The sequence below is a fragment of the Coloeus monedula genome (genome assembly GCF_965178545.1).
Source record: "Coloeus monedula genome assembly, chromosome: 1".
In the NCBI taxonomy this organism is placed as follows: Eukaryota; Metazoa; Chordata; class Aves; order Passeriformes; family Corvidae; genus Coloeus; species Coloeus monedula.
Genome location: NC_138781.1, coordinates 90510910 through 90535394, shown reverse-complemented (window position 1 = coordinate 90535394; position 24485 = coordinate 90510910).

Below are 24485 nucleotides of genomic sequence, written 5' to 3'. Positions count from 1 at the left end.
AATCCTTATGCTATTTAGAAAGGTATATATGTGAATAATTTAAAACTTGTACCAGATCCTTTTGAGAAATTAAAACAAAAAATTATAAAATTATATAATAATGCATGATATTGAGACTAGAGTAAAAGTAATTTATGTTACTGTTAATTTTATTGTTGCAGCATTAAATTAATTATCTTAATATAAAAATAATAGAACTAATAGTATAAAACAACTAGAAGCTAACATCAAAAGGAAACATTTTGTCTTATCTGAGACAAAATATTTTAAATTTTTCACTGAAAATGTAATCTAAAATCTCATTTTCCTGTAAGGTGTTTCTTCAGAGAAACTACTTTTTGGTAAAACTCTGTCCGTCAGAAAATAAGGAGGCCAGATGTGCCCTGAAAGCTTTTTTAAGAATGTCTTTTTCATGTACATAGTGTAATTCAAGATGACCGTGTCATACTTGGTCAGCTCTCCCCAGATTTGGATTCCAGGCAGTTATTTCAAACCTGTTGATGTATATAAACAGACTCCTATTAATTTCAAAGATGAAGGGAAAGAGAAGAAATTGAATCTCGCACTTAATTTAGGAGCCCACTTCTCTTGATTGAATTAAGCTCTCTCACTTCTGCTAATTCTTGTGAACTCCTAAGTGATTCTTAAAGCATTTTTTCAGAAATGTAAAGTGTTTTATGTGGCTCCCTGCTGTGCTTCTACAACACAAAAAAGTCGAAACCCATTAGGAGTCAGAGGTTGCTAACTTTCAGTGATCAAAAGGAAGAGAAGAAAGGAGGTAACTTTTGAGCCAAGGGAATAATCAAATCTGAGAAAAAGGTATTGTAGATCTACCTGTGTATATGGCCCTCAGCCGTGATATGAACATGTTATTTCGGATGTAACACTATTAATTTAATGTTTGGTTTCTCAATTGTCAACAAGGTCCTTTCCATTCAGTCAAATAACGTGAATATGCTAAATTGTATCAGAGGCAGAAGGTTAGAAATGGGTCAGGTACTGAATTGTCTAGTGTGAAACTTTACACAAACTGGTCCTCTTTAGTAGCTGTGTTCCATGTCTTGTTTCCTCTTTTCAAATACAAGAAAAGTTGAAATATTAGTTTAAGGATTGTTTTGTGATTTGCCAGTTGTTTGTGTTTATTTTTCATTGTTTATGACTATTTTGTATGGAATGCAGGAAATCTTAATAGAAAAAAAATCTTTGTAAAATGTGTATATTTTATATAGGGTAGCTCCTCTGAAGTGTCTTCCTCTGTTTCTGCTAAATTTACCGTTTATGTGACATTGGATCAATTTTATACATAATCCCGATCAGGGAGGAAGATAATTTCAGAGGCAGCTATTATTTAATTTATTTTGCGTGAGTTTCTAGGATGTCATAAAAAAAGATTCAGATTCTTATACTAAATACCTAGTGCCATTTTATCTGCTTCAATAGCTGCTCAGATTTATATATATCCTCAGATTCTCAGAAGAATGTGGATATCCCAAGAATGTTCTTTGCTCAGATCTGTTGTGTTTTGGGTGCCCTGGGATTCTGGAAAGAAACACTGAATGTCTGTGGTTAGTCACTGTTTCACACTGTGTTAGTTCCTGAGGGGAGATAGATTGTTTGAAGAGACATTCTATTCATAAAATGACATGGCAAAAAAAATACTTTGGTGTTCAACACCTCAAAGATAGAACCAAGAGACTGTACTTTTTTTCATGTTTCCTGAACTGCACTTCTCTGAGGGAATTAGTAATCAATTAAGCAATTTTCATAATTTTGCATGAAAGAGATAGTAGCACATTCTTACCAATGTGTGTCTACTTAGCAAGTGTTTTGTATTCAGTGAAGCTGCTGTCTATGAGCTGTGTAAGCCCTGGTTAGAAATGCTCAGCTACTTTAGGATTTTAAAGCTGCTTTTGCTCTGATCCCAACCATAATTGCCCTCTCTCCAGTCTCAGGAAGAAATTCACAGCAAAAATTGAGACTGAATGGATTCACACAATGTTCTTAAGGTCTGAGCCAAATGGTACATAGTTGTTGAGGTTTTTTCTTTTGTCCCCCTATCCCCAGGGCCTTATTCTTAGTGAGAATTATTGATGCATTTTCAAGTTGGCCTACAGTAAAAGTAGGTTCAGTTGTTTAGAGTATCATAGACTAGGTATTTAACAGGTACAGAATTTATATATGCATTGCTGGAATGGATCTCCTTATAATAAGCATCAGGAATAAATGAATTCCAGGTGTGAAGACGTAGCATATATTTAAACCAGTATCTAGACCAAACATTTGCTTATGTGTTTTCAGGGCATGCAACAGGGTTATTAGTTAGTGGAAATAAGTATGATGACAATAACACACGGAGGTGTCCATAGCATTTGATCAAAATCATCTAGGAAATCAGGGCCCTGAGTAACCATTTGACAAGTTCTACCTTGTTCTATTCAGCTCCCTTTCTTAATTAATTATTAATATTTGGAATCAGAAGTTCCCTGAGCTATGTCTCATAAAGACCTTGCTGGTGAATTGAAGTTGTACATATCTTCATGTCTACTGGTGTAATTAAATTAGTTAGAACATAGCATCATGCTGCTGGTCACCTTTGTTAGCAATTACTTAACATCATAAAATATAATTGCAGACATTATGCCATTACTCATGGCAGATTACATAAAGCTAAGAAGGCAGATGGTCTGTGAGATATCTGACAAAGCACAGCCCTGAAGTTTGAGAAGTATCTCTTATTAGGATTTATTTCCTTTTTTTTAATTTCAAGTATATGTGTTCTTACATAATTATGTTCAGTATTCACTAATTTAAAAACATTTTTCCTGCCCTTAAACTTCTTTTCTGCAGGCAACTTGCTTGGTTTCATAAATTAAAATTTTCAAAAAGGTGTTTTGATCCTGTATCTAATTAACACCTTCTGTTTGTTTCAAAGGGCAGCCATTCACTTTGGTTTGTCTAAGAAAATACTCAAGCAGAAGGAAAATTGTAGCTCACTAATTGTTTTTTCATTCCAGGTGATATCTCTGCCTCCAGCTACTGTGAGTGGTTAACTTATTTTCTTGTCCTTGCTTCCCTTAATTTACTTTTATTTACACATTAAATAGGTTTATGATGAGACAGCACTTATGGCAATTAGAGACCCGTCAAAAATGTGTTCTTGGGTTACTTTCAGTTAGAATTGATGGTCTGACTTTAAGCTACATCCTGACTATTTGAATCCACTTTCTGTAAATACGTACTTGTGCCTCTGGGAAGTACATTTATTTACATGCAGATATTTCTAAATCTTTTACAGAAAAACACCTCCGCCCTTTTGCATTTTCTTTATTTTCTTTGCTTTTGATTATTTTATAAGTCTCCTATTTGTTCTGTTGTTTTGAACGTTGTCTAGAACACTTGGCTGTACATCAAAACTAAAGAAGTTGAAGAGGTATTTTGAAGAGCACATGGTTTTGAATAGTTTATTCCCAAGAGATGGTTAAATATATTTAAGTTCAATAGGTCTTCATTGTACTTAGGTTCATGAAAATTTTCTGTCAGCATTCCATGTCTCTGAAAGCTTTGAATTAGTTGAACAATTGGTTTTAGTAATACTTTGCTTTAACTTAGCTGAATTATTTTGGTTTCTCTGACTAAATAGATTTCACTTTCCTTTATGGATTATGCAGTTTTCCTTTCTGAACTTTTTATTTTTAAACTATGCTTACTATATATACGTGGTTGGACTTGAGGGTCTTAAAGGTCTTTTCAAACCTTAACGATTTTCTGTGATTCTATTTGTACTTCATTCAGATCACTACTTGCTGAAATTGCTGTTTCTTTTTAAGCAGTAAATTTAGGTGTTTATTTCTGTATCTGTACTTATACCAAAAAAGCAATAATAAATAGTTCCTAGTATGCAGAAGACTAGCTACTAGAGAGATAAACCTAGAAAATGCCTGTATTTTCCCTTGTTCCTTCTGAAGATCCTTTCTTTTACATTCATTCCTCTTTTCTGAGGTAATCCTTCCTGACTAGTGTTCATCCCTTATGCATTCCTCCAGCCATCATCTTCTAAATAGCTGTCCTTTCCTAACTTCTTTTTCTCAAGTTCCTCTTTGTTGCCTCAATCTGCCTCTAGCACATTACAGCAAAGGTCCACAGAGAAAGGAGAGTGAGCTTCAAATCATCATCTTATTTTTCACCTAGCACAAGCACATTAGATGATCATATAGTCTACTTGGATTAAAGCCAGCTGACAGAAAAAAAGGTTACAGAACTTGACGGTAACATTGCAAAATATTGTAGCTTCAGAACAGCATCACTGGTGAACACTACTGTGCTTTTTATAGAGAGTTTTAGCCAGTAATAGTTTTAATGTAGCCCCAAAGAGCCTGCTAACCAGACCTTTCATTTAGTAGCATTACAATATCAGAACAGATTTTTAAAGATCTTGGCAGAACCAGTGAACAAAAACAGGAGGGGCATTAATTTAGTCAGGAGACAATACAATATGATGACATTACACCAACTTACAGTAAATCTGGGCAGTTAAAAGCAAACTTGTCTGAACCTGGAAAAAACCCCTCTGACTTAAAGCTTGGAACTCTGAAATGACACTGGGCTTGTTTTTCAGAGTGACTAGGACAATAAATCTCTTTCTGCAGAGTTAATAACAGCTGGGAAAATGAAGGTGCAGCTAGGTATGAATATGGGATGCCCAAGAAGTTGGGTTTAGATGGCCTTGGGATTTTATTAATGAAATTAATCATTAGTCACAGCTGAATTTGATGGAGTGTTTGCAAGAGGCATATGACTTAGTTTTAGCAGCAGACTTTCTCTAACTTTGAACTATCATAGAGACTTTTTCATGGATCCTGACGTACTTGATTGATTCTATTCCATGGATTTTAAATGACCACATGTGTGATGGCTCAGCAGTGCAGGCTTAAAACAGGAAGACTTTTACAAGTGTAAGAGCTGTGGAGGTTTTCATGCATTCAGAATATGACCACTTGTTGATTTTTTCTTTTCATCTTGAATACAGATTTCAGTGTGATTAATCATACCTCAGTTATTATACCTTTCTCCACATGGAAAATGGTAAATTTGTGTTCATTGGACATGGTGAGATCTCAGTGAGATGCCTTTGTTTTGCTTTCTTCCTGTGTCTTATAACTTTGCTCTTACAAGAGAGCACAGAGCTAATAATAAAGGGATGTTGATTTAAGTGTTCTTTCACTGAAATAGACATAGCTGGTTTTTGCTGGGAGAGAGCATTCATCAAAGTGAAATTTCCCAGAAAGCCAAGCTATCAAATTGGAAAAGACCATGTGAAAAACAGGACTTGTGCTAAGATAATAAAAACTACTAAATGCTGAACTATTAAAATTATTTAACACCTTCACTCACTTATCAGGATCCATTTTTATCTCTGTTGCTCCTGCACTATCTCTGTTCTGAGGAACTGAATTTCCTGGTGGTTAGGCGCTCTTTTCTAACTCCTGATTTGTAGTCAGGGTATATAAATTTTTTCACATAGTAATACTGTCTCTAGATATAACTAACTCTGCTTTCTCCATTTCCTCATACTTACCTATTTGATATATCTCTAGTCAGTAATCATATCTCCTCTGAATCTTCTTTTCAGGCTCAAATAACTCAGCCAATTTCTAGTCACCAGTTTTTAGACATCACCTTTTTTCTTTGATTAACCCTTCTTTTGCCCTTCCTAATAACTAGTTCAGTTTGAAAAAATCAAACTGAGTATGTATGACTCAATATCTGTGAAAAAATATGTGTGTCTTGACTTGCATCTAATATTTTAGATGAGGTCTAACCAATATTTTATTTGATGGTATCAATAGCTTCCCATATTTATTCATTACATAACTATATGTCTTTTTTTTCCCAGTTATATCACACTGATGACTTACAACCCACAGGTGATTAATTAACCCAAGTTGTGCTTCTAGTGTGTATTATTCTTCTTTCTGTGTAGTGTGGTGATAAAACAAATTCTTGTTTTAAATCTGCTTTTTTTCTCAACTCTTTTAATTTAGTACAATTTTTAGTATTGCAATCTTCCAGGCAAATAATTTTTCTAAATTATATGCCTACCCCTCTGTGTCGCTGATGCCTTCCATGTACATGTCACCAGAGTGTGTAATTCATTAATGTTAATGTGTATTGCATAGTAATTAATTTTTTTTTGTCTGAGGATCTTCAACAGTAATTTTCAGAAGTCCAGAGTCACCTGGAAAGTCATCTGTTGACCAGAAACCAAAATATCTAATGACAGGAAAGAAGATTATGCTGAATTAAGTTGCATTTCAGAATCTGAAACAGATTTACATTATCTCAAACTTAGAAGACACAGAAGTGTGAGAAAGCTCACATACTGTGTAACAAAGGAAGTAAAATAAGCTTATGTTGTGAATATATATATATCATCAGTTGGACTTTGTTTCCAAAATGAGGAGTAGGATAGCCTTCATGCCATTCTTTTACTTTGTTAGTTATTATACATATTGTACACATTATATACATATTGCCTATTCTCGTGTAGATGTACTATAACTACAAAATATGTATATTAACTTGAACTGTGGAAGGGCAGATAAGAGTCAGAGAACCATGTAGAAAGTCTTAATTTCAAGAAAGAAGTATTTTACTGTGAGAGCCCAAGTGCCAACAAATGACAAGACATAGTGTCTGCCTGCACATGACAACTTACTCCCATTCCTGCCCTTTCTTGAAGTACCATCCATCTTTTTGCCTCCTGTGATCCATTGATTCTTTGCCTACAGTCTTTTTCCTCCATCAGGCAGTGACTTTAATCTCTCTTTGCCTAAAACTCTGTTTGATGCAAGCATTATCACAAGGACTAGGCACTAAAGTGGAAGAATATAAATGTTTGACTAGTGGTAAATTGGCAAGGAATTTTACTTTTTTTCCAGTTTTATTTAAAAAGTCTTCATAAATGTTTCTTTTTCAGTTTCTAATGCTGCATAAATTAGGAAAATAATTTATGTTTTCTATCCTCCACAATTACCTTATTTCTGAAGGAAAGTGAAAATTCTTCCCTGTAGCATAGAAGAGATGATTTATATTTTTCTTCGCTATTTATTCTGCAGTTTCCAAATTAGTCATGAGTCCTCCTTTGCTATCTCTTAACAGCGTGGGACCTTGTTACTTATGGCTTGCTTTTTTTTCCAAATCCATCCTGGGAACTGTGATGACCAGGGGTAACTTGACCCTGTAGGACATGAAGAGATATTTTTAGGCTTGGGGGTTTTTTTGTTTGTTTGTTTGTTGGGGGTTTTTTGGGGTGGTTTTTGTTTGTTTGTTTGTTTTAACATATCTGCCTCTGTAAGAATTTTCTACTATCAAGAAAACCACAAGGCTAAGCTAAGAGTTATTCCTCATGGCAATTTGTCAAACTTATGCCTTTATGATCGTCATCTTATCAATGGATGCTAGAGTGTTCCTGATGTTGTATCCTGAGCACTACATGCATTTGTCATTTGGATTTGTCATTTTTTCAAAGGAATCCTTTCCAGGCAAAACGAGGGAAAGTCTCACTTTCCTTCTTTTCAGTAAAGAGCAGTTGTAATTCTAAATTATGCAAGGGACACACCAGATGGACTGTAGAGAGTGCCTTAGGAGTGCATGCAATAATAATAACACAATTAATAATTAATAACTGCACTGGACTGGGCCTTCCAGCATTGCTTTGTTTGAAACTTACCAAATATTTCTGAATAACATAGGTTCACATTAACACCCAGCATGTCAGCTGTAAGCCTATTACAAAACTGGCTCAACTTCAAATGGGACTGATAATAAATGTGATGTCAGTCACCCCACCAGTGCTATAGGGAAAAAGTCAATCCATTTTCTTTGAAAGTCTGGAACAGCTGCTGAAATTAGAACAAAGTGATGTGTGATATATGATCCCACACATATCCTTAAGAGTTTTCTTAGTTGTTACTGAATTAAGGAAAATCTTACTGAGTGTCTGAGAAAGTTAATTGGCCATCTGGGAATCTGTGGAGTTTTTGACCATCTGAAACACTGACATAAGATATAGCTCAAAAAAAAAAAAAAATTCAAACGGCCATGAAACATGCCCAGGTTTTAAGTGCAAAGAGGGGGGAAAAAAAGTATCCCTCCTAAGTCTTGTAAAATTCCAGCAAAATATATTCTAACTAGACAGTAATCCAATGCAGACTATGTTTCAGTTTTGATTGCCAGGATAAAAAGACTTGTTTTATCTCTAACTTTGGGTTGCTTGATCTTTTTTTCTTGTGGTTGATAAAGCTCTTACTTCGCTTTAGCTGAGTGGTTCAAATTTTACTACATGAGAATTTAAAATCTGACATTATAAATTTGATTTCTGAAGCTGCTGCAGAAGCCTGCCAGCATCCCTGGTGGATAGGTTGGAAGTGATGGAGGTGTATGGAGTTACTGCAGGTTTCAATATTGCTGTTTCTTGAGCTGTATTTTAACATTATGCCAGACAATTCAGTAAGCACTATGGGAGACTTGTCTTCTGCAAATCTGACTCTTGTCTGAACAAAACTGGTTCCTAAGAAGATCTAAATGCCATTTGATATTTTCTCCACCTTTGTGGCATTTATAATGACTTTGCCCTTCCAGAGTCTCTGATACTTTGTACATTTCTGCTTATACCAAAAGATTTCTGTTGAGAGTGGAATACTCAGTGGAAGACTGAGAGAGGAAGGGTCAGTCTTTTTAACTTCTGGAATTTGAGTGACATCATTTGTTTTTAGTCACTGTTTTTGTTCAGTCGGTTCGGGCTTGGTAAGTAGTTACAAAACTATTAAGAGACAAACATGAAGCATAATCAGATAAAAAGTCCTCGCAGCAATTCTGATTAAAAAACAGCAACAAAAAAGAGAACAATAGTTAGTATTGATTAGCTTCATGGAATCTATTTGGCATGGGGATTTTTGTGTGTGTCCTCCCAGCTTCTTAGTCTGCACTCTGTGAGTACTGCTGTCTTCACTATTTCTCTCCTTCTTAATGGCTGTAGAACCTGATTACCAATTTACCTGTGGTGGAAATGGCCAGTATTTTTCATTTCCATTAATGTCATTACAATAGATGCTCAGGTAAATAGATTTTCCCTCCGAGCAAAAAGATGTAGTCCTTATTATACATCAGAGAATCCACGTTGGACAAAACCTCAGAAATGTGCTTGCTTGCTACTGCTGCTCACAGAATAAGTTATTTTCCTACCAATGAAGGAATAAGAAACATTTTTTTTTTAAATTTAATATCTTTAGCATTTCCAATAAAAGCTAAGGGTCAGTTTTCTAAATGTGGAGGTGATGTGCTGTTTTAGCAAGAATGTATTTTGAATAAGGTCCTCCAAACTTTAGCTAAGCATTGAAATTCAGAGTGTTTCAGGTTCAGTACATATTCATAGTGTTCCCTGCAAAAATAAGCAATGACAGCTAGGAAGAGGAATTTCTTTTAAAATCTTTTTCAATTGTTTCACTACAGTAGAATTTACAGTTGTGGTTGGAAGCATCACCATGCTCTGAAGGTTTTGTTTATAAAGATTAATTTGCATCTGTATATGCACCTATTTACACATGCTTGCTTAATATGAAAATAATATAATCAGGTGTCTAGGAATAGATAATAATTTTTCTGGTCGCTAAATTCAATACAGTTGTTCTATGCTGACAAAGACTTCTTCAGTGCTGCTTTCGCCTGTGGGATGCCTGTTGGCACATGCTGCTACACAGCTGCTGAATTACTGCAGTCTCAGGTGACTGCTGTGTGCTGCAGCACCATCCAAGTCAGGATATGGCTTTGCCAATCACTTGAGCCATGCCATTGATGGGGAGGAAATTTAGGTCTTTTCTTTCTTTCACTGGACAGCCTCTGCCTAGTTCAGCATCAGGACAGAAATCTGTATTGTGAGCTTTGGATTGAACCTTGTCTTCTCTGCGTACAATTTCTTTAATGTATTTCAGGAATGAAAAGAAAAATCTTCAACATGACTCTCATAATTTGGGTTTTTTTTGGCATTCTTTTATATGGAATTTATTGGTGTTTTTAATACTGAAGAGATGTAGCAAAATGATATTTCCTCATGAATTAAGATGCTATTTGAAAGTACAGATGGGGGAAAGATATCCCACGCACCAGAAAAATTGTATTCTGCTGAAAAATATGGGTTATTTTCTCATATTGTCTCCACACCCAGAGAGTATCTTCCTTCTCTTAAAGAGCCTTTCATCTGGCAATTCTAAGTGACTGGCACATCATTTGTGAGATGGTACTAGCAGAAAAGTAGAGAGTCTGCATTATTTTGAGGGAGATAAAGTAAATTTTTCCTCCATATTTTAATCTGAAAAATATGTCAGAAGCTCCAGTCTGCTTTTAACGTTTATATAATTAATGTCACTTATGAATGTGGGATGAACTATAATAAGCACACTAGGTATATTTGGTTTGTATTATTTTTCTAGTGAAATTTCAAAAGTGCCTAAGAGAATTAAGCATTTAGTTCTCAATGAGAGTAAAGGAAATTAAGATCCTCTTTAAAGGAGTTAAGGGAGCTTTTGAAAATGTGGCATAACATCTTTGCAGACTCTGAGAGTCTAATGTTTTAGATTGATTTTAATAAGAGAGGAAAAGCCCAGAAGACTGAATATTAAGATTTCTGATGAACTGTCCACAAGAATTGTTTTATCCTACTATGATATACCTATAGGCTGTTGTTACTTCAGCTTTGTTCTGTGCGTGGAGAAAAATTATGTTCTTTTCTACAAGACCTCTTTTGTTTTGGAATTGAAACCGACATCTCTATGAAAAGCAGAATTGATGATGGTTGATTTCCTACAACTCTCAAAGTCCCTGGTACCAAATTACCCAGCTGAGCTAATTCTGCAATATTTCTCTCCTCTGAAAGAATTATTATCTTCTACCTAGATGCCTTTTCCATGTAAGTTTCAGCAACTGAATGATTTTGATACCTCTGTTCTTTTCATCGGTTTTGATTGAAAGCAGAGATTGGAGAGATAGACATATGAAGGTCCTAAGGCTCATTTCCTTGGGAGATCAGGTTAAGAAAACTAGCTAGATATAACAGAAAGATTGGAAAGAATAAGAGTAAAGAATGAAATAGCATAGGTTTACAGCATGATATGTTACTCTTCCAGAGCACCCATGACCTAATACATATTTGGTAGATGAACTGGGGGTTTTTCAGTAATATTATTCCCTTATGGATAGATATGCATAACTTTACATTTTTTCTTGATATCCTTATTTTCCCCTCTTCCATGAATTTAGGATTTAAAAAAACGTGGAATATTTCACCATTCGCTTTTATTTTATATAAGGAATTTGCCTGAGTAATAGTGAAATGGCCTTGTGATTTTCCCATACGTTATCTAGATGAGGACTTGTTACATAAACAGAGATAAATAGCATGCAGTTTAAATTTATGATTTATGTCTGATTCTTTGGGATGAGTTAGCTAATTTGACCTACCCTGGGAATTGATATTATTCTGCTACACTACCATCAAGCTATGAAGCAGAAAAATGAAGTTATATTTTGTATCCAATAACTAATTCTTATATTTTCTTGATACTTCCTGCTTCTTTTACACTTCAATTTTATCTTGACAAGTAAATTCTGAATGGTAAGAAGGAGTTTTTTTGTTTCATCCCACCCCTCTCCTCTACCACCCAAAGGAAATCTCAAGGGGAGATTTATCATCCATTGGTTCCTTTAGCCAATGTCATTGAAATCACTGTTTTTGTAATAGTGACATGATAGCACAGGGTGTATGGATGTTGTTCTTGGCTTTAAAAATTACCTCATGATAAACTACAGATCTCAGAAAATGCTGAAAAACAGTTCAGATGGGCCCAGGAAAGAAAGGTGAGCACTAGAGAGTTCAAAGCATTTCAGAGAAAGCATGGATTTGATAAATACACTGTGTGTAAAAAAACAGGTGGGAAAAAATTCAAGAATAATTAAGGACATTTCTTTCAGCCAGGAAAATGTCCAGAAGAGCTTCTCAAAACAGTCTTTCAGCTTCAAAAGTGAAACCTAGTGCTAACGGAAAGTATATCTGGCCAATAGCTTCTTCTTCAAAGTAAACAATGAGGGTGAAGACAACACAGAATATCAAGTTCTTTCCTAATTATTCTATGTGCAAGGAGGGGATGTGCACCACTGAGTTTATGGTTTGACCTAGACTTCACACATGGATAGATCAGAGATGATCTCAGTGGAATATTTCCTGTTGTGCTACTTTCAGATTTGCTTTTGATATTGGTAAATATAGAGCAGAACCACTTGGCAACCCTCACTCAGAGTTGTCTAGTCATGCTAAAACTAATGACATGAATAATAGAAATATATAAATAAAGTCATCCATGGGAATGGTAACAAATATGAAATCTATCATCTGGTTATCAGATCACTTTCCCACTTCCTGGATTTTTTCCATTGAAATCATTACTCTGTCAATAGTAAATTACCTTTCTGGAGAAGGTATGCAAAGTAAGTAGCTAGGGACTGTGTCTATGTAGCACATCAGCTGAGAGGTTTTATAAATTCACTCCATGGAGTGAGAATATGCTGTGAGGCCTGGGTGCGGAACATGGCATATTTTCATAGGCGTAAAAAATTCCACACAGACTTAGGTATTCCAAATCTGTCACTGGTGGGAATATGTGGAAGTGCTGGAAGAAACTGGAAAGAATCTTTTTTCAGTGGTAGTTCTATATGGTCAAGCTGTACATCAATAGTCAGTCATACAGTTCCCTGGCTACTTGTAAATTACACACAGTATTACAAGAACATAGCTTCAAGGTAGGAAAAGAAGCAATTTGAGGGAGAGAACCTTGCTGCTGAGGAATACAGTGGTGGTCATGTGACTTAGGGCAAATGGTATCTATGCTTAAATAGTTTTTAAGTTCTTGAACTACTTTCCAAACTAGGTTCTGAGTTAAATGTTAAGGGTGTTAAATCTTGACAGGAAGGACTGTACACTGACAGTTCCTGCTGAGGTGTAACTAATGATATGAAACCTCTCTTTATGTATCTCTGGTCTGACTGTGCATTCACTTCTCTAAAAATATTGCCTTTTAAAGATTTGCATCTCCGTAGAAGACATTTCTATTTATATAATACATTTTGGGAACATATGTTTACTCATCTAGGGCTTCTATGTGGATTCTGTTGAATGATTGAATTTATCTTGGTTTAAATTGGAGGTTAAAATCCACAATGGAATGCTCTGCTGTAGTCATAAGTAGGACATCTCAGATAAATGTTACATGCACACAACGTTACATTATCATTTACTAAAATAATAAAAAGGCATGATTTTCTGGTTTGTGCCATGGATTAATCATGAACTCTCATCCTCCTGAGATGAGGGAAGCCTTTGATCTGTATCAGACTATTACTGAACACTTTTCTATGTTTTGTGCCTTGGTACCAGTATATTTGTTTATTATAGATGTTATTACATTTAAATTGTCAGCAAATTCATCTGGAAATAAATTTTAAAATTTTGTTAGTGTTCTAGATGTAAATAAGTACTAATGAAATATTCATTTTATATAGGAGATACAGAAGGTGTAAATCATTACCATATAAACAGCCTCATTTTCAACATATTAAAATGAAATATATATTTGCTTAGATAAAGTACTTCATATAAATAATTGTTAGAGAAATAGAGAATTTCAAAACATGAGTTAGGAAAATAATAGAGCACCTTTTGGCTTGTGGATTGAATCTACTGATTGGTGGAATATCAAGGCTTTTTCTCAAAAAAAAAAAAAACAAACCCAAACCTAGAACTGAAACTGATATGTAAAAACTGTTTATGGATTTTTTTTTTCCTGCACAAGTTTTTCAAGAAGACATAAATGTTAATATGTGAAAAACAATAGGCAGATGTAATCACAATGGTTTAAAAGGAAGAAGTTACCATTGATTTCAGAAAAAATCATGTTAGGTCCTGAAGAGAGATTTTAATTTGACAGAGTTCTCTATAGGTCAGTATCCACCACAAAAGCTGACTTGGGCTTACTGGCAGGAAATATGGAAATGTAGAATGGGTCTGAAGCTATACCTACTTCTTGAAATTCAGTATCTGTGTATATGCAGGATCCAAAAATGTTCCCATGGGTAGGGACTGAAACCCTTCATTTCAGAGTATTCACAACAATCACATTTCATAATGGAACTGTCTGGGAAACAGATATTTCCTGTGGTAGACATATAACTGGGGTGTTGATAAGACACCAGTGTTTTGGCTAACACAGCATTTGCACAGCATCAACGCTTTTCCCCACTGGAGTTAGGCTCCAGATGAGCAAGAGGTTGGAAGGGGACGCAGCCTAGACAGCTAACAAATTGACCAAAGGGATATTCCATACCATATGATGTCATGTTTATCAGTAAAAGCATGAGGAGGGGAGGAGGAAGCAGGGGATATTTGTGATTATGACACTGGTCTTACCAAGCAATGATTACCCGTGCTGGGGACCTCATTTCCCAGGAAGTGGCTGCACATCCACCTGCCAGTGGGGAGTGTTTTGCTTCTGCAAGCATCTTTTGCTTTCTTTATTACTCTGTCATTATTTTGACTTGAAGTTTTCCTGCCTTCCTTCTATTTTTGCCTCGTCTGATGAGAGAAGTGAGTGAGAGGTTGGGCAGTTTAGCTGTTGGCAGGAGTCCACCCACCACACCTAGTTTCAAATCCATTGTGCCAGGATTGTTTGTTCATTTTGTGCAATGACTGTTTTAATATAAAATTTACAAATTATTCTGAGTAAAGACTGGAACCAGGATACCCTTAGCTGCCCTTTGTGATATCAGGGACATCAATCAGACTATGGACTAATTCTCTGTCTTGAGAAAAGTCCTCAGTGCATTTCTGTACCGATTCTTCTTTATGAGAGAAAGTGAGGAGTTTTACTGGTTGCTGCAAAATCAAGAAAAGAATCTGACTTAAACTGACACCGAGATGTGATTCTGGCAATGAGCCCCTTTGTGTGCCACTCAGGGGCTTGTGTAGCATCCAGCAAAGCTCAGGATTAATGAGTGATGCAGCCAGCTTCCTTAGCATTTCCTCTTGAGGCAGAGTGGCACTCCATGCTGATGCCAGAAGAGTATACTCTATCCCTTTTCAGTTTCAGCTGGAAAGCAGCTTTTCTTGATAAAGGGCAAAAAATGAAATAAAGTTTTCATTATAGATAAATCACTCACAAAGTTTGGGCATTTAGGGAGCCACAAAGTTGCATTGCAATAAATAAGAATGTTTTTGCAAATTATTTTTGCCTTCAGATACTAAAAAATATAATTCAAGATAAATCATATCTGCATTAGCAGCCCTATAATAGATGAGAAGTTTAAAGTACATAAATAACAGATTTTCTTGCTTTAATTTAACTTTAAAAAGAATAATTCTTGTCTCACTTGAATCTACAGTAAGAGGTATTTTCTTATAACGTTTCTATTTCTATTTAATTCTTCTGTTTCCAAACAATTCTGTTGATTTTAGATCTTACATTATTTTTTCATTTTAGTGACATTCCCATGAAAAGAAAATGCTAATAAAAAGAGGCAACTATTATTCTTAGTTATTTCCCTCAGTCAGGAGTACTTACTGAACATTAATAATAGATATTTGCATCTTGAATAAGGAATAACTGGCAAAAATAAATGTATCCAAGAGACACATATGCAATGCTAATTGACAACTGCGTACACAAAGAGCTGCCATTTATTTTATTACAGTCAAACATAACCTTTGTAAATGTCAGCTTTGTGTTCTGTTGACCAGCATTTTAATTTAGACATATGGTTCTTCCTTTTTAAGTGATTATTATTTCAATCCTTTCCAACACATGGTTCATTCTTATTAGTTGCCATTGCCTATTTCATTATTCTTTTGAAAGTAAATTATGGTTTTTTATGGGGAAAATTATGAAAAAATACCCAAGCAAACAAACAACGAAACAAAATGGAAAAATTATCTCTTTTAATTACTTCAGTAGAGGCTTTATGATGAATGCAGAGGATGCATTTTTAGTATTTATCTACAGAGTCCAAAATAAACCTTACCAATAAAGAGATAATTGTGATAATTCCAAATTGCCTTAACAACAAAGAGGTAGGGAACAAAGGCTTACAGAGTGGGCATTTCAAACTTTTATTGGTATCTTCAAAGCCTGTCTCAGGAAAGGTAACAGATGTGAATGGGTCCATGTTGTTCAGAACTGTCAAAGTCTCTGTGAACCTTAATGAATCCTTCATTAGTACGGAAGGAAATCTCACTACAAATGAGATGATATGAGTAACAGCTGTTAATTGTGGCTTCTTGATCCCAAAACTCTTGTCCCTTGAAAATTTAGCAGAGGGAATTAAAAAAAAAATAGTGTGACTTACACAACTCAAGGGCCATTTACAGCTCTTTATTGGCAAGATCCCTGCTTGCTCCTGACAGTGGTGTTGAGGTTTGGAAACAACATTCCCCAGTTCAGCGCCTCACCCCACCAAGATTCTCCCAAAACAGATACCACCTTCTTGCTTCTCTCCCCACCTCACTGGGAGACATAAACAACAGAGATTATGGATTGAGATAAAAACAATTTACTGGAAACAGCAAAGACATAAGAAAATGAACAGTAACAGAAATAATACTAATAACAACTGTGTACAAAAGAGACGGCAACTCCCATGCAAAATGCTCACCAAGCTGAGACAATGAACAATGAACAATGGATGGTGGACCCAACATCCACCATGCTTTCCCATGACCAGGGAAACCAGGCCCCTTCTTTGATGGTCATGATGTAAGATGGTGACAAATAACACAATATCTTGGTCATGTCCACATGGCTCCAGGCTCTGCCCTCTCACAGCTACTGTGAAAAATTAACCCTGTCCTTGGCCGAAACTAGGACAACAGGACATAATTTATTTTTCCCAGGGAGAGAGCAACTGGCAGAAAGTTTGGGATGTTTGCTGTCTCCCATTTTCACAGGGAAACTATTAAGAGCTCTTGTGCAATACAGTACAGGCTCAAAGGGAAGCAGACCTATCCTATATTTTACAAAATATTCAGGCAAAATGCCATTTTTTGTCATGAAGAATGGCCATTGAATTTTATGAGAACTTGAAGGATTTTAGTTACCCCACATTTATGGAGAAGAAGAAATGTGTTTTATGTTCCTTCTTAACTTCTGTGGGTCAAAGTGCAGCAAAGAATCTCCCTTATTCATACTTTAAAAAGAATACATTGTATTCCATATCTTAGGGATTGAAAGATAAGGCATGTGGAAAGGAATTTTTTCAAGATTTAGATTTGGTTGTTTTCTGGTCAGATGGTAATTTGAATTTCACCAAAGCCATCTTTTAGATTCAAGTAAGACTGAAGAAGGCATTGAGTCAACGGTGAAGATAATAGGCTCAAATTTCAAATGAAACACTTTTGTGATTAAAATAGCTTATCCTTTTGTAATTTTTTGATACATTGAATATGGTTTGGATTTTTTTTAAAGCATACAGATAAAACAATTTCTGCTTTACTTCTGAGTATTTAATGAAGTCTGGTTGACATTTTAACTGGAAGATTGTAAGTATTGAACAAAATCCATAGACTAAAATTCAACATCATTGGAGGAGCCAGAAAACCTTTTGAAACACATTGACATTTAATCTCATTGGAGAGCAAACTGTCAAGCTTACATGCTGTTCACTATTCAACAGTATGTAGTCAACAGGGGAAGGTATGGAGAGTAACTCTTAAGTTCACTTAACTCACACATGAAGAATATCTTGAGGGTTCTAAAACTACAACTGTGTTCAAGATAACTCTTGCCAAAAGCTGAAATAAGTAGTAAGTAAAGCATTACTTTTTTTACTTTTTTCCTAGGCATGATCTCTTAATTGTGCTTGGAGAAATGACACAGGGTTAGAAGGACCATTGGGAAGGCTGTGCTGATGCTCTCAATTGCAGATTTTCTACTGGACAATTCAATTTTGCTATAGAGACTCCTAACAATTTAAAAAAATTAAATGGCAAGAAAAATATTAGAACAATAATGACTAATGGTTTTTTCATACCATGATTGAGAATTTTTAATAAGTAGAAATTGGAGTAAGAAGTGCTAGGCCTTCCAGTAAGGCAACAATATTTGTTTTATGAATTACATTATTTACAGCAGTATATACTAAATATTTCAACACATTGTTTCTAAAAGTTGGTAAATAACTTTATTGTGTGTGGCTTGCTTCGCAGTTATATAAAAAGCTAAATCATTTATGAGATAAGATTTGGAAAAACATTCTCATTTTTGAAAAACCTATTACTTGTCTGTTGATTAACACTGGGGGTCATATAGGTGCTGGAAATACTCTTTTCAGAAGCTTTAACAACAGAAGGTGATCATAAATTACATCATCATAAAAACTAAAACTAAAATAATTTTTTTCCTCTGTAGTTATTTCTCACACATGGAACACATCCACCCACACAGCACACCTACATTCCACCTCCATCTAATCAAGCTATTTCTCCTCAGTGTTCAGCAAGAAGAGAGATGATAACACATTTTTTCTATTTAAAAATGTTGGAATGTTGCTCAATTACAATGGAACTAAACTTCACTGAAGCATTTAAATAGGCAGGAGATGGTAGTGACAAGTCACAATGAAATACTTTGTTGCTTAATTTTGCAAACAGATTTTTATTTTGCATATTCAGTACCATTTTTTAAAAAGTGGCCAGTAAATGAAGACCTTAAAATCTGAAGTCTGCACTGAAATTATTATGAATTACTCTAGATTGTAAACATTGCAGAAAACATAAGAATATGAAATGCATTTGAATTGTGTTCTAAAAGAAATATTGTTGTAGCTATGGAAGAATAAAAATGTAAGAAAGGAAAAGAGTATTCAGAGCAATAACATGATTCAGTAATTTAATATCTAATCTCCTTTGTCAGACCATATGATATCACTGAAGGTGGTGATAGGGAGTGAGATAAAGCCAGCATGCTCTGGGCTCTGTCTGTCTTCTGCCAGGTCCAAAGAGAAGTCAAAAAATCCCACCTAAATAACACTTAGACACAATGTTTTCTTTAATTTTGTTAACTCACCTAATTTCTATTAATTTTTTCACCAAACCCTTTACAAAACTTGTATGGGTAGTGTGAAACTGTGTCTTGTAATTCCTTAAGTGCTATAGCTTGCTTTAATTTAAGAGTGTATAATCAAGGTTATGTGGTTTCTTTATGATTGAGGGGTGTGGCAAGTAATTGACTGTATTTTCCATTAACCCTTCTGAAACCAAGGGATGAGACAGACTGTTCCTGATAAGACAGTAACTGTACAGGCCAAGACATCAATTCTTTAAAGATGGGTGTGCTTCACCTTACACAGGTCAATAACCACATTAAGCACTGTGATGAGGACTCCTAGGATGCCAGAAGCTGAAGCACGTGAGTGAAAACCTTGTCCTTGCAGGCTTTTAACTGCAAGCCTCTTGCTATTTTGGCCATGGCTTTTTCTAACTGTACATTGGGACTGTGAAGAGATCACAAAATTAATTTTCTGTTTGAACTTGCTTGAGTATAGGTTCCCAGAGGTGAACGACAACTGCAATTATTCACTGCAAAACTTAACCTCACACTTTCCTTCTCTTACCCATGAAAATTTCCCTGTTGCACCCTATATACTGAGTCTGATGCCATACTCGATCTAACCTTTCTCTCCCAAAGCCAAACAAAACCATCAACCTCCTCCCTCCACCCCAAATAAATAAGATATTTTCTTCCTAGGAAAGCAGTTCTATTTTATATGGAACTAGAGATGTAATAAGTAGTGCTTTGAATGAACTGTGCTCAACACTGCTAAGAAAGATACCATTTAATATTTTTAAACTCTGTTCCCACACTTCTAGCAAATTTTCAGGTGAATAGTTCTTGAATTGAAACTAGTTTGTTTTGTACTGTGAATGATAACTGTTATTTCATTACTTTATTAGTTAGTTATCAAAAGCATGTAATAATACTATGGTTTATTTCTGGACTGGTTTTTTGTAGAACACCTAATAGAGAGAGAAACATGCTAAATAGCAGAAGAAAAGTCATGATACCTTACTGAGAAGGTTCTTCTTTTTAAAGAATATATGTTTTGCGTAAAAGATGTCAGATACACAGCTAGATAAAGGAAAGTGATGCCTACCGTCTTCATCCACTGTTATCTTAAAATAGGTTTTTGATACCCTGCCTATTGCTAAATTACTTGGAAAACAATACTTAACCTTCTAGTTTAAATTATTGGCCTGGTGAAAGTCATGCCTTTTAAAAGAAAATTAGACTAAGTATCATTCCAATTTCTAGCAGTATGAAACCTCAATTATCATTACAACTATTTCTTTTTTATAAAAAGCCAGCTTTGCTGAAGGAAGGTGTTGTTTGGTTTTCTGTCTATTCTCCCATTAAACGTCGATGGTTTTACCTTTTCTGCAAGGTAGGGCCATGCTGCATTTAAATCTTTCCAGGACACAAATAACACTGCATTTACATGTCCATTGAATATTTTCCAACACCTGTTTATATTTCCATAAGAATGTTTTTATCTTATGTTCTCTGCCCAGATATTACAAGCCATGCTGACTTTAGGAACTCCATTGCACCGTTTTTTTAAAAGGGTGGGTTTACAAGTACACACACAGTCACACATCTAAAAAGATCCTTAAAGCCAAGAGCTCCTATAGCATCCTAAAAACTTCCACTGCAGTCTCTGTTAACACACTTAGAAAAGAAGGCACTCTCATAAAGCAGTAACCCACTGAACTCTAGTTACTGCTTTGTTTCTGAAAGTCTGAACATACCTCAATCTGTAACTTAGTTGTGGATGTTTTACAAACAAGAATGTGTTAAAGAAATACATTTTAGGAATAGATTCAGCACAACTGAACAACAGGATTGGAGGCATGGAAAAAAACCTAATAATATGACATGGGGTATTTTGGTAATTTAGAATTACTTTTAATTTTTATTTGGAGAAATTGCTAATCATCTTGTGTTTCTCAACAGAAATTTGAAAAATGTTTAGTTATCATTAGAAGAATTATCTCATCTATGAAAGTGACATTTTTCTTTCACAAAATTTCTTAACTACATGTTGAAATCATATTAAATGTGACAATGTGACTTTCTATTAAAATACTGCCTTTAAATTACATTAAAATTTGTCTCTCTTGATTGGAAACCAAAGTTAATTGAAATCAGCAAGAGAAAATTCTGATTTCCATAAAACAGCCCAATGAAGAGCAGTGAGATTTGAAATTTTTAATTGATTGACTAATTTGCATAGGTAGCATAAATTTTGTCACCTGAAGATAACATGTATTGTTCTACATTGCAAATACAGCAGAGACAGAGAGAAAAAAATCCACACAATTTCCTAATGTTAAAGGTATTTGGTGTCTACCAATATATTATTTCATTTTTATCTGCTCTTACATTTTGCTTCTCTCTTCTGTTTTACATTTTTTTAAAAAATGAGTAGTGCATGTTCTTTAGTTTAATTTAATACAACTTTGAATATTTTATCCAAAAAACAAGCAAACCCCAACCTTTCTGTATTCTCCACAGCAAAAGATGCCATGCTGAAAAAAAGCAAACAGTACAATTTTTTAAAGTAACTTACATATGCAGTGACTGACCTAATGATGCTACATCACAACTATGAGATAAGAGCTAATAACCTGTCCTATAAATTTAATAGACTTTAATCTTTAGTTCCTTAAAATGGTTATGCCCAGGTAGTTGTGGGAGCATAGGAGAGTACAATTACTCAACTGCAGACAAGAGCAGATATTTTCACTTCAAGGATAAGATTTTTTCCCTAGAATTTCACACTTAGGTGTTAGTGGAAGTCTATTTTTTTAGGAAAGTAGACAAAAAATGTTAATTAGCTAACAAGATAATGAATGGGTTGATCCTTGTGATTAAAAAAAAAAAAAAAAGCAGTGTCATTTAGAATACTCTTTATCATTTTTCTTCCTTCCTTGGACTAAAAACCAGATTCTAATAGGACCAAGATTGACACATAAATACCCTAACCTTCTATAAAATGTTTCAAGACATCCTATCACAGAAGATGAACAAAGACACAGAGATGATATATTTGTGTGATTTATAGGATTAAATTTTAACAGCAAGATTCTGACAGAAAGATCTGATTTCAGTTACTCTGAGTAAAAGAGGAATATCCAATCCAAGGATAAAATATGAAGAGAAACTTATAGTTTGACTGCAATTCAGTCATGGCCAAGATTTACCATTTACATTTTGACAGGACAAAAAAACCCAGATGACCTTATGAAAGATGTCTTGGGGCAAAATATTACAGAAATAGCAAAAATATCTTTTGCCTTTTTCTTTTCTTTTTCTTTCTTTTTTTTTTTTTTAATAAAACTTTCCTGCTTAATTTTTTTTATATCATTGGAATAAAAACTGCCAGGTAGCTACTATAAATATATATATACGTAAAAAGTCATTCCTAGTGGATGTTAACAGAAGTGAACAGCATAATGAAATGTCCAGCTCCAGTACAATTTACATTGATTCATCAGTAAATAATTCTGTTCCTGTAAGATATAGCAGCATTTCTGTGATAGCTTAATTAAATCAGAATTGAATATTGTGTGCAGCCAGAATAAAGCTGGGGAGAACTTTGAATTAATTACTTACCTGGTAAGCTCTTTGCAAGTTCTGACCTTTGTATTCTCATAGAATCACAGAATGGTTTGGGTTGGGAGGGACCTTGCAGATCATCTCGTTCAAACCCCGCCACTGTGAGCAGGGACAACTTTCACCAGACAAGGTTTCTCAGAGGTCCATCCAGTCTATCTTTGAACACTTCTGGGGTGCGGCATTCACCACTCCTCTGGGCAACTTTTTCCATTGTCTCACCACCCCCACAGTAAAGAATTTTTTCCTAATATGTCATCTAAACCTACTCTCAGTTTGAAACCAGTCCCCCTTGTCCTGTCACTACATGTTCCTGTATAAAGTCCCTCTTAATCTTTCTTATCAAGTCCCCCCTGTGCTGGGGCTGGATGCAGCACTGCAGGTGGGGTCTCACCAGAGCAGAGCAGAGGGGCACAATCCCCTCCCCGGCCCTGCTGCCCACGCTGCTTTGGATGCAGCCCAGCACACTTTTGGCTTTCTGGGCTGTGAGTGCACATTGCTGGGTCATGTCCAGCCTCTCATTCCCCAGCAACCCCAATTCCTTCTCAGGTAGGGCTGAGCTCAATCTGTTCAACCCCCAGTCCATATTGATACCAGGGAACTGGAAGGTCTTTTCATGACATTTTCACCTGACTGCCATGACTTTTCAAGTATCATGGAAAGTGGATTGACAACTACACCAAGCAATTCCCTCAGGACTCTGAGAGGCATCTTACTGGGTCCCATAGACTTATATACATTCAGGTTCCTTGGAGGGCATGAACCTGATCTTTATTTCCATTCTCATGCCTAGTTGTTTTTCCTTGCCTTCATTATCAATTGCCGCCTTTATATTTTCACTGAGCAGGTACATGCACATTTCAGAAAGAGAGGCAAGATTAACCCGATCAGTAATGAGCACTTACTGTGGTTAAAGTGGCCAAAAAGTACTAGCAGGTTTGGGTCAGTCGTTTAGTTTTAATTTTGCAAAATAATTCCGAAGTCTTTCTCCTTAGATATTTTTGTTCATAGCCTGGTACTTCAGCTTCCCCAATCCGCTTGGGACTGAGTCAGAGCTTGGGCTGCTCCAATAGGAAGGGTTAGAGAAGGGGCATTTTGGTCAAGGGGAAGTTTTCATTTACTCTATTTCGCTCAGTGAAAACGGAAGTGGTCTGCCATGTAAAGCCATAAAAATCTGGCTTTAGGGAGAATTGATGCAGTGGTGCAGTTCCTTCACCTTTAGAAATGGGAGGGAGAATTGATCTATGTCAAAAGGGGGCACTACTAGCAATTGAAAAGGCTTATCTTTCCAAAACCTATTGAGTCGAAATGTCCTTTATGTTTATAGTTTTGTTGAGATAAAAGAAACAAACCTTGGACACAGAAGAAAGTTACAGCATTTTGCTTGAGAAATAGATCCTGTCTAGACTATTTCTAAAGGTAAAATAAAAGATGTGGTGTGTTTGTTTTTTAATTTTTCTTTTTAAGAGCAAGAGAAAAAGAAAATAAGATTACTTAATTAATTTTGGGATTTTGCCACTATGAAATCCGTAACTCTTATCACTGTATTTTGAAAAAAATGCTAGTCAATGAAAATATATATAAACACGCATATGTATACCTTAATTCCCTCTAGTTTAGAATCTTAGAGTGATTTAAGTTGGAAAAGACCTTTGAGGTCATCAAGTCCCACCATGAACTTTACCAAGTCCACACCTAAACCATACCCTCAAGTGCTACATC